At 43.7% G+C, this 10,737-nt stretch overlaps 1 long non-coding RNA gene across 1 annotated transcript in view; it reads right to left on the bottom strand.

Annotated features, from left to right (window-relative positions):
• LOC310763338 overlaps positions 1 to 10,737 on the bottom strand; it is a 235,939-nt gene that overhangs the window by 162,910 nt on the left and 62,292 nt on the right. The window lies entirely within an intron of this gene.

Genomic DNA, 10,737 nt, shown 5'->3' with positions numbered 1-10,737 from the left:
CGTGATTTAACTTGCTGGGCTTGCTTTGAAAGAAGGACCCCTAAAGAATCGCTATAGGTAGTTAATTCGATCAAATGGCAAGATTTCTGCTCTGCACCTCCATGTCTATCACTGATAAAATTGTGGGTGGGATGATATGCTTAATTAACCCTGTAATTCTTAACATGTGGGCTAATTAGCATATAAATTAGGGTTTCCTTTGGATTATGTGCCTTATGCAGGAGTCTCTTCTATGCAATTTAGTCCTCTGGCAGGAAGATAGTGCGGCTTCTCACATGGGTAGATTACATTAATATTCAAATAGTGCAAGTGTTCCTTTCTACCTTGCAACCAATCATCTCTTCCATAGAGTTTACTGATGCAGAAGCCCACATTCTGGAAAATCTATGCCTTTATGCGTTTAAGCCTGTAACGACTAGGAACGTTTCTGATTACCGGAGTGATTTAAAAGCTTCTCGCTTTACATGCCATTTCAATGTCCTCTCAAAACCCAGCAGGATTCCAGTACGCGTTCGCTCGCATTACTGCCTAAAATCAGAGACCTACTAGTACTTAATACTTTTATTCCCAATGAAAAACAAACTCTTCCGGTGCTGTTAAGAGGAAGAGGTACTTTATGAGGCCATATAAGTAGAAACAAAATATTCTAGTGAAATGTAAACTATATAGAAACATCAGATGAGTAAAAAAAAAAAAGCATTGAGCTAAAGAACGTTGGTTAAAGCACACACTCTTCAGGTGACTATCTGAAGTTTTTGAAAGCATTAACGTCTGTCTCTGTTTTGAGATATGTTCCTGCATAGGGACATCAGGGTCCAGCCGGGTCAAAGCAATGCACATTCTGCTCCCACAATGGCCAGCCAGATGCCTAAAGGAAGCCCACAAGCAGGACATGAGCACAAGAACTCTCTCCCCACTTGCGATTCCCAGCCAGTGGCATTCAGTGGCATGCTGCTTCCAGCACTGGTCTTCGAACTGAACTGCATTTGGGACTGCCAAAATGTAGCTTCCTCAGCACTCTAAATATAGACCCTAGATCATTGGGTCATAGGAATTTAGGAAGTTGCCTTATACCAAGTCGGATCATCGGGCTCAATGTTGTCTGCCCTGAGCATCTCTCCAGGGTCTCAGACCGAGGGATCATGAAGCTCTGCTTGAAGATGCCAGGGATCAAACCTGTGACGTTCTGCATGCAACAGAGATGTTCTAACCCAGGGGTCAGCAAGGGGGCGGTCCACTGTCCCTCAGACCTTGTGGGGGGCCAGACTATATTTGGGGGGGGTGAACGAATCCCTATGCCCCACAAATAACCCAGAGATGCATTTTAAATAAAAGGACACATTCCACTCATGTAAAAACACACTGATTCCCAGACCATCTGCGGGCCGGATTAAGAAGGTGATTGGGCCGGATCCGGCCCCTGGGCCTTAGTTTGCCTACCCATGTTCTAACCCACTGGCCTGTGGCCCTTCCCAATGAAATGCACAATCCTACAGTCCTACAAGGAGCCATAGGATATTGCATACCTCCCTCTCTGCAGCAGGCGTGCCTCTACTATGAAACGAAGGAAGCTTCAGCTTCAGGGCCTCCTAATCCCGGAGAGGCCCCAGAAGTGACTCTAGTCTACATTGCTTAAAATTTTGGGGTCTATTAGACGCAACGAGAGTCGCACAACTCAAAAACTATAAGGTGTAGGAAATTTTTATGCACACCAGAGACTTTGACATGTGAGATAATCCAGTACAGCAATTCTAATCAAAATCTGAGGTGTTGTAGTTAACTTAAAAATGGCTGGTGATCTGTCATGCAGCAATCCCATTGGAGAAGGTAACAGTGGTTACCCAGACATCATTGCTGGTTGCAAAGAGAAGCCCCATATAAATTCAAGCTGCAGGAACCCAAAAATGTAAGTCTGCGGACAGAGAGAAAGATCTGCCTCTCAGCTGCCACCACACAAAGCTCCTCAGCAGCCCCATCTCCTTCCTCAGAGCTTTGATGGCAGGAGAGGGGGGAGCATTACTGCACTATGCTCCTTGCAATTGAGGCATATGCCACAACTAAGTTGGCAGCACTTATCTTTCTCCATACTTCCAGATCTTTATGCCTTATCAAACAATCGCTTAATCTGCATAGTAATCTCCTTCCGAGTTGGGCTTCCTTCAAATCTAACCTCCATAGAGCTGTCCTCCTCTTATTTCCGTTCACTCTGAGGTGGCCTAGCTTTCTAAAATACACAACGGCCCCGAGAGGGAATTTGAATTCTGCCCCAGCTTCTGCATTGGGGTGAGCAGAAAAGCTGCTGAAAGTATCTTTAATCCCTCCCACACAGACATACACACACACCTCCCACTTGCCTGCCATCAAAACCAAGAATTGCATATTTTGCATATAATTGGCCCCAGGCATGCTTATGAAAGTGGGGAATAGAAAAGTACAGTTCTTCTCACTTATAATGTATCCTGCACAGTATCCTGCTCTTACTTATCTAAGGGTGCATTCATATATTAGAGTACATTAAATAATTTCACAGGGAAAATTACCATGGAAATTGTGAAACTCTACTGCACTCAGGGAAATAAATCCTTGAATAATTATTCAGCAGAAGTACTTCTGGCAACCTGCCTTCATCGGCAAAAATTCAAACATGTGAAAAAGTGGAAAATAGATTTTCTTCATTTTCAACCCAAAGCACGATATTTATTTTTTATTTGCTGTATTTAGAAACCACTTTTCAACACACTGCAGCCACAAAGCACTTTCCAATGTGACCAATAAAATAACACAGCATTTACAAACATAAAACACAATTAAAAGGATCATAAATTAGCAACAGTGCAGTGCTTCTGCACAATAAATAAAGAAATCGTAAGCTCCAGAGCAAGCTTAGCCAAATCTTCAAAATGCATGGGAGAACAGAGAGGCTTTGATTAGGCTATGGGAATTTATCAGTGGTTTAGCCATCCATACTTCCAAGTGGAGAGTATTCCATAGGTGGGGCATAACTACAGGGAAGGCCTTATCCCGGTCCCCACACAATGAGCAACTCTCAGTAAGAAAGCCCTTGCTCAGCTGATCTCAGAGCTTGGGCTGGCTGATAATATGAGGAAAGGCATTCCATCAAATGCCTAGGTCCCAAGGCATTCAGAGCTTTATATATTGGAATCAACTTCTTAATTTGAGCCCAGCAGTATATAGGCAACCAGTACAGATCCAATCATGACAGGTGTTGTATGGCATTATATCATAAAGGTAAAGGTAAAGGGACCCCTGACCATTAGGTCCAGTCGTGACCGACTCTGGGGTTGTGGTGCTCATCTCGCTTTACTGGCCGAGGGAGCTGGCGTACAGCTTCCGGGTCATGTGGCCAGCATGACTAAGCCGCTTCGGGCAAACCAGAGCAGCGCACGGAAACGCCATTTACCTTCCCACCAGAGCGGTACCTATTTATCTACTTGCACTTTGACATGTTTTTGAACTGCTAGGTTGGCAGGAGCAGGGACTGAGCAACGTGAGCTCACCCTGTCGCGGGGATTCGAAGCGCCGACCTTCTGATCGGCAAGTCCTAGGCTCTGTGGTTTAACCCACAGCACCACCCGCGTCCCACGCATTATATCATAGTACCCAGCTGGTACAGAATGCTGCTGCTAGAGTATTGCTGGGCATTACATCATAGTACCCAGCAATACTCTAGCAGCAGCATTCTGACCAGCTCCAATTTCTGAACTGTCTTAAAGGACAGCACTATGTAAAGTGCATTACAGTAATCAAGACAGGCAGTTACTAGGGTGTGCTGGCGATCCTGCCAGAGCTGGAAGCGGACCTGGGTCTTGCGTGACACAGATGGATCGGTGAGCACCCCCAGACTATGTCCTTCAAGGGGAGTGCGACTCCATTCAGAGCAGGCCAGACACCCAGTTCCTGCCACAACAACTACCTATCTACAGGACCTCTGTCCTGTCAGACAGGGCTGACACTACCATGAGCCTTCCTGAGGCAGTTGCCTCAAGCAGCACTCTGGGAGGGTGCAGTAGGTTTGGATTTCCCGATACTGGCTCAGCTTGTCCCACCTCACGCAATAAGTGCATGACTGAACTAGGAACTAAGACCAGGTTCCCCAGGTTTCAGACCATTCTGCCTTGAACTGACCACTTGCCATAACTAAATACTATCCTCATTGTGTGGGTTATCCAGTGGATCTGATTGTTAGCAGATTCAGAAGAAAAGAAATTCAGCAGAGCTAGCTGGCTTTCAAAGGCATTAAACCAATTCACAGAAGGTGGATCTATCAGTGGCACTTAGTCATGATGGCTAAACTGTACCCCTGTGTTCAGAGGAAGTGTGCCAGTGGATACAAGTTGCTGAGGAGCAACAGCAGGAGAGAACTACTGCCTTCATGCCTCCCTTGCAGGTTTCCTGAGGCAATTGGTTGGCCATGGCAGTCTGAACCAGGAAGGTTTTTAATATGTTGTGACAACCTATAAACTGTGGGTTAGCATGTGCTACATACATGGGCTGTAGTGTGAGGGACTGGAACAATGCTCTTGCTTGTGTTGTGTGTGTTTTTAAGCTTTCTTCTTGCTTGTATGTAATTTGGCCATATGTTAATTAGGAAGCTGTTGCCACCTTATATACGTCATTTATAGCATGCTGTAACCCAAAAGCATACTATAGAGATAGCAGCCATTGTTTTAAAATAAAAAGTAAAAAAAATAAAATAAGTGTCTCTCTGTCCCGTATAGACTCGCTATCTAAATAATGGCCATTGACTAAAATGGGACTTCTGAACAACATATGTAGGACTGGGCTGTTAATTCAAATTGTGCACTGGAACAGATTTGCTCAAGAACTGTAGAAACAATAAGATGGTTCTGCTTTCCTTCGAGAAAGCTCCCTCCCCAATAAATAAATAAATAAATGTGACTTTCTCTTCTCCTTCTGTTTATGGGTGCATGCTCTATGTGTTTCCTTCCAGGGGAGTGTTTCTCATTTTTCCATTCTGAAAAGAATTCTGTGCATAAAAGCCTTGGCCTAATTTCACAGCTTGCCATCTGGCGGACCCACGTCTGTACTGTCATTGGACTCACTTGAGCTCTGGTGCACCCAGCAACGGCGAGAAACCAAAGCAACTGAAACCGCTCAAGAGAAGATTAGAAAACAGAAGGGAAACTGTCAGTCACCAATGGAGCTTGCACTTTGCCAGGAAAGAGGGGGAAAGGAACTTCACTCTCCAAGGGCAATTATGTAAATGTCAGTGAGTTACTGAACATTCATTTGGAGGCCATGGTGCACAAAATGACAGGGATGAAAAATCTGTGTGGCGAGGGAATGAAGTGCCTCAAACCTCAGGAGTGGGAAATGTGATCAACGTGTCAGCTTTTGAAAGGTTAGCTCTAGGAGCATTTGTGTCACTCAGTTATGAGGCCAGCGAAAAAAGATCTGGAGGATATAGAAGGATGCATCAGAGGATGTAGAAAGATAGCATGGGGTGAATGAATGAACAGGTCTGTGCTGCAGAGAGACAAATGGGACATGATCCAGTGGCTGGCAAACACACATCCAATTTCCCCTGGAGATGTCTTCCTGCGGCAGCACCTCCTGCAAATGGGCTCTCATCTGTGCTTGGTTGGGTGGATTATAATTTTCCATCACTGTCACTCATCCCATCTTCCCTGCTACTTAATTGTCTGCAGCTAGGGAGATTTGTGAAGAAGACACGGAAGACAGCACTTAAAACCTATCTAAAATCTATCATATTGCAGGCATCAATCCTATATTCCAATCAGCAACCGGTCTTTGACAGGACATCCAGTGAAGTTTAACTGACAACGTCCTAAAACATTTTGGAAACCAATCAGATCCATCAGCCAGCCATTAGTGGTGGGCTGTCTTAATTGATCCACCACTGCTGCAGAGGCTAAGTGGTACAGTAATAGCCACACTAACTGAAACGTATCTGACCATGGTAAGGAAGTTGTTATTGCATCCCCACTCACAATGCTATCCACTAAGCTTCATGCATGACCTGCCATATGTGCTGGATGAATTGGATGCTGAGACAGATTCATCTTTGTCATGGTGGTCAAGAAGTCCCAAGTTGCTCCCAACAAAGAGGTCTCGGCAATACAAGATTTGGTGGCCTCTCACACCATCTCAAACACCTCCGATGGTGTATGATAGTGAGATGATCGGTATAGTCACAGATACAGAATCTTGTTGACCTTTGGAACAATGCCCAACCCAACTCACTTGCTCATGAAAACCAGAAAACCTAATTGGGTGCATCTGAACCAACATAAATGAGCTCCCCTACCTCTCTATGCCAAGACTTGGAAAACTGGATGCCAATTGGACAGCCTACCTGGTATTTCAAACCAAAAGGTGTGGGCTCAAGGGGCAGCCAGCTCCTCTCCCTAGGCTGTCTAGGCTTTGAGAAGAACCAGAAAGAGAGAGGCATTCAGAAATAACTCCACTGGATTGAAAGCACTGGTCTTCTATTCAGCATCATAGAAAATAAACACTTTTGAAAATACCTATCTGCATCAATTTCCTGGATTCTATCTAGCTTAGAAAATTAATCATTAAAACTCATTTACTTTGCACTTTTCCTTACAGTTCTGAGTTGAAAGAGATTTTTTTTAAAAACCCACACCAGCAAACACAAAGGCAGAGGAGTCCCCAGCAATTTTTAAATGGCTTTAAACAGTAAACTGTGTGCGCACTATGCATTTAAAATGCCTGTGTATTTAAAGGTTGCAATTGCATTATTGATTTTTTTTGACAGCAGAATTGTTTTAACCTTTTAATCTGTTGCTGTGTATGGTGCTATTAGAAAATGTTAAGGAGAACTTTCTCTGCTAGCCTAGTGTCCAGGGAAGCAGACCTACAGACTAATCCCCCAATAGGGTTATTGCTGGCAGATCTGTAAAACAGTCCATTTTTTAAAGTCCTTCGCTTTTTTTTTTTTACCATCTCTGGTGAAATGGAGCCCTCCCATTTTTAATACCTCTAACATTTTCTCAGCATGACAGACCACCATTTTTAATCCTCTTGTAATCCTGCTCAAAGTTGCCATGAGTTCAGGAACCACCTAAATTAGCCTTTCTGTGAACTCCTCTCTCCAAAAAAGCCGCCACTCTCTAAAATTTACAGATACTAATTTTAATGCTGTGGAACAAATAAGAGAACAGGCCCATTCTGATCAGCCAACCATTTATATCTCTAATGGTAAAGTGCAACAGCTGCTTAATACTTGACCAGCTTGTCAGCAAAACAGTTGCGCAAACTAAGAACAGAGTCACAAAACTTATTAACCTGTCCATTTGGAAGAACAAATAATAGTGAACTGATTACACAAGCAGCCCAGCCCTATACATATTTACTTGGCTGTGGTTTAAACCACAGAGCCTAGGACTTGCTGATCAGAAGGTCGGCGGTTCGAATCCCTGCGACGGGGTGAGCTCCCGTTGCTCAGTCCCTGCTTCTGCCAACCTAGCAGTTCAAAAGCATGTCAAAGTGCAAGTAGATAAATAGGTACTGCTCCGGCAGGAAGGTAAACGGCATTTCCATGTGCTGCTCTGGTTCGCGAGAAGCGGCTTAGTCATGCTGGCCACATGACCCGGAAGCTGTCTGTGGACAAACGATGGCTCCCTCGGCCAGTAAAGTGAGATGAGCGCCGCAACCTCAGAGTCGTCCACGACTGGACCTAACAGTCAGGGGTCCCTTTACCTTTACCTTTACCTAACCTGGGACTTCTAAATATGCAAATGACTGAAGCCTTGGGGCTCCTCCAGACTGGGGTTCTTTTTCGCTGTTATATTCTGTAACACACCAATGATGCAATGATAATGCATTAGTGTTGGATTTACACTGGACCATCCACAAATCATCCAGCTTTGTTAGTTGTTCTGCAATGCTACCCTAAAGTTGCCACGTTACTTGCCATCTGGAGGTGCACTCTTCTGCTACAATGCAATTAAGGCAGAACCAAAAACTTTGTAGTATGAAAAGTTACAGGGTTTCATCAGGAAGCTATGGGATGTGCATCATTGAGAAAGAAGAGAGTTTACGCGCCATGAAACTTTTGCAGGCACAAACAGTATTGAAAGCAGGATTGCGTATAACCGCCACATCATGAGCACAAATCATCATGAATGTCCAATATAAAAAGATGCCTTAGTGTAAATTGCTTAAAAAACACAGACAAAAACCCCAAGTATATGGCAAATGTTAAAACCATACAAGCTGAGGTGCTTTTCTGTTTTGATCCACTTCCCAAACCGAGTGCCAGCAAATGCAGCTCTTTGTGTCGTGCCCATGCGAGGTGCACAGAATCTCTGTGCTCAAATCATTCCTACAGAGGCAGCTTATGAATTATTTCACTAGTAAAGTATGCGGTTTCTCAGCCCGGTTTAGCATCACGAACATATTCCAGTTTCCCATCAAGGAGGAAACACAGACGTTATTTGCATTAATGTTGTGGTTTGGTGAGTGAAGGGATTTTCATGCACAGAGTTCCGTGACTAAAAGATGCCTCTCCGTTCCATTCTTAGTAAGTTACCATGACATGTGTCTAGTTATAGAACCACATACCTCCAGACTTGCAGATTAAATTAAGCTCAATGTCTTGGCATCTCACAACAAATATTTTCTTTCATAGCAATTCTGCGCTGCGAAAACAAGTCAAAAGAAATGGAGCAGGGCACTCAAAGGGGTGAAGGCGAAGCTGCCGATAGCAACCAAAAAACGGTTTGTTTGTGTACCTCTGGAAAATCAGAATTTCCTAATGCATTATTTATTAGAAGCACATTAAGTTGGGATGACATCACTGCCATTCAAAAGCAATTTGGGGAATGTATTGTCTAGGAATGCAGGCATCATTTACCTTTGCAACTAAAATGAGATAACTTGGCAGAAACGCTGTGACTTTATTTACTTTTCAAACCCTGAGCAAAAAATTAAGCAGTAAGGAATCTAATATTCTTCTGAGCACGAAGGAAGAAACAACTATATGTTATTCATCACCTAAGGTTTCATGTTTGTCCTGGTTGGTTGTTCTGTTTTTCAATGCGAATTTGATGCTATGATATGTGGGTGGAAAGTAATGGTTTTTAATTTGAATGATAGCCCTTGGAAATGCAGCTATGAAATTAGAGTGATCTCTTAGATGCGCTTTACCATGCTCCTGGAAATAAGCAGGCTAGATCCATTTTTCATAGTTTTTACCAAAGAGAAATGTATGAGCTGCTTTTGCCTTGTCCTTCTGTACTTTGTGAACTTTTGAGGAGGACCAGGGCAAGGAATCTGAACTCTAAACCTTGTTTTGAATCCTGAACTCACACTATCAGGTTGCATTCAACCACAAAATTTGTTTGTGGGGAGTGTATACACCATTGCACCCGCATTATTCCTGCACTTTCCTGTGCATTTCCCCATCACTTTCTATACTGCAAAATGCTGGGGGGGGGTTCTGGGGGTGCTTAAGCAGTATTTATGGATGTTTTATGGGTTTTTTTAATGATGTTTCACTCATGCTTTTTGCTACATGTCATACACCACCCTTGATACATTTTAATGATAGTGCAGATTATAAATAGGTTAATAAATAATCAGTCAGCATTAAGTGTGCAGCCTGAATTTGCTGGTATATGATTTAATCCTACCCGAAAATTGTAACAGGTTGGAAGTGTCCTCAGATTATAATAATGTTTTTTTTCTAAAAGCTTCAAAACATCACTATTTGGACCAACATAATGAGGATTGGTGTGAAACCATAGCTCAACCACAGGAAAACAGTATGATTATTTATTAAAGGAAAACTACAAAATGGCCAAGAATCTGGATTTAAACTCCGTTTTAATAGCAGCAATGAGGGTAAGGTAGGAAAGTGGTCAAAAATGTAATGTTTGCTCTTCCTTCTTTCTTTGTCCTCTGTCCCCCACCCCAGAGAAACGCCAGTAAACAGCAGTGCCTGGAACCGCAGCTTTTGAAAGAGCAATTTGAAAGCATTTAGTGCTGTGAGTAAATCATTTCCAGTCTTTTGCCCACATTATTTTTGCAGCTGCAAGAAGATATGCCATAAAGCTTCTATTCTTTTGCATAAATAATTCCTTCAGACAATCCCAAAGATTTTTTTTTAAAAAAAACAGCAATCCATATCCTGCAATTTAGAGATGGAACACAGGAGGTCTTTCCAGAAACGTATAACAAATGCATGAAAATTCTTCCAAGAGAAGCGACACTTTGGAGCATGAATTTAATGTATCTTATCTTCATTGTTAAATGAGATCAGGACCAGACTACATATTACCTTTACTACATTGCTGTGCCTTTAAGTCAGGGATGGGGAATCTTTCCTGGCTGGTGGACCAGATACTGACCTTCCCCCACCTTTCATGGGCCACATTGACAGATGGGTTGGGTGACCACCTGTCAATCATTTGGCATCTTAACAACATCAGAAAGGCACTGTGATGGCCTGGGAATCCGATTCAGAGGTTGAACTGGAGGAATCCCAGCCTGCACAGGAGTCCCCGCCTCCAGGGCCGGCTGAACTGGGGCAGGGCCTTGATTCTGAAGCGCCTGCACCTGTGCCGGATCCTCAGGAGCAGGCACCAGGTGAATCCACCCTGGCTCCGGAGGTGGTTGAGGACACAGTGCCTACAGGTGCGCCTCTCCCAGCCCTGTCAGGGGAAGGTGAGTCTCCCCCTGGGTCCAGTAACCCTCCAGCCTCTCCTGAGC

The sequence above is a fragment of the Podarcis filfolensis genome (assembly GCF_964270895.1).
Source record: "Podarcis filfolensis genome assembly, chromosome: 5".
NCBI lineage: Eukaryota > Metazoa > Chordata > Lepidosauria > Squamata > Lacertidae > Podarcis > Podarcis filfolensis.
This window is presented reverse-complemented; position numbering and strand designations above follow the sequence as displayed.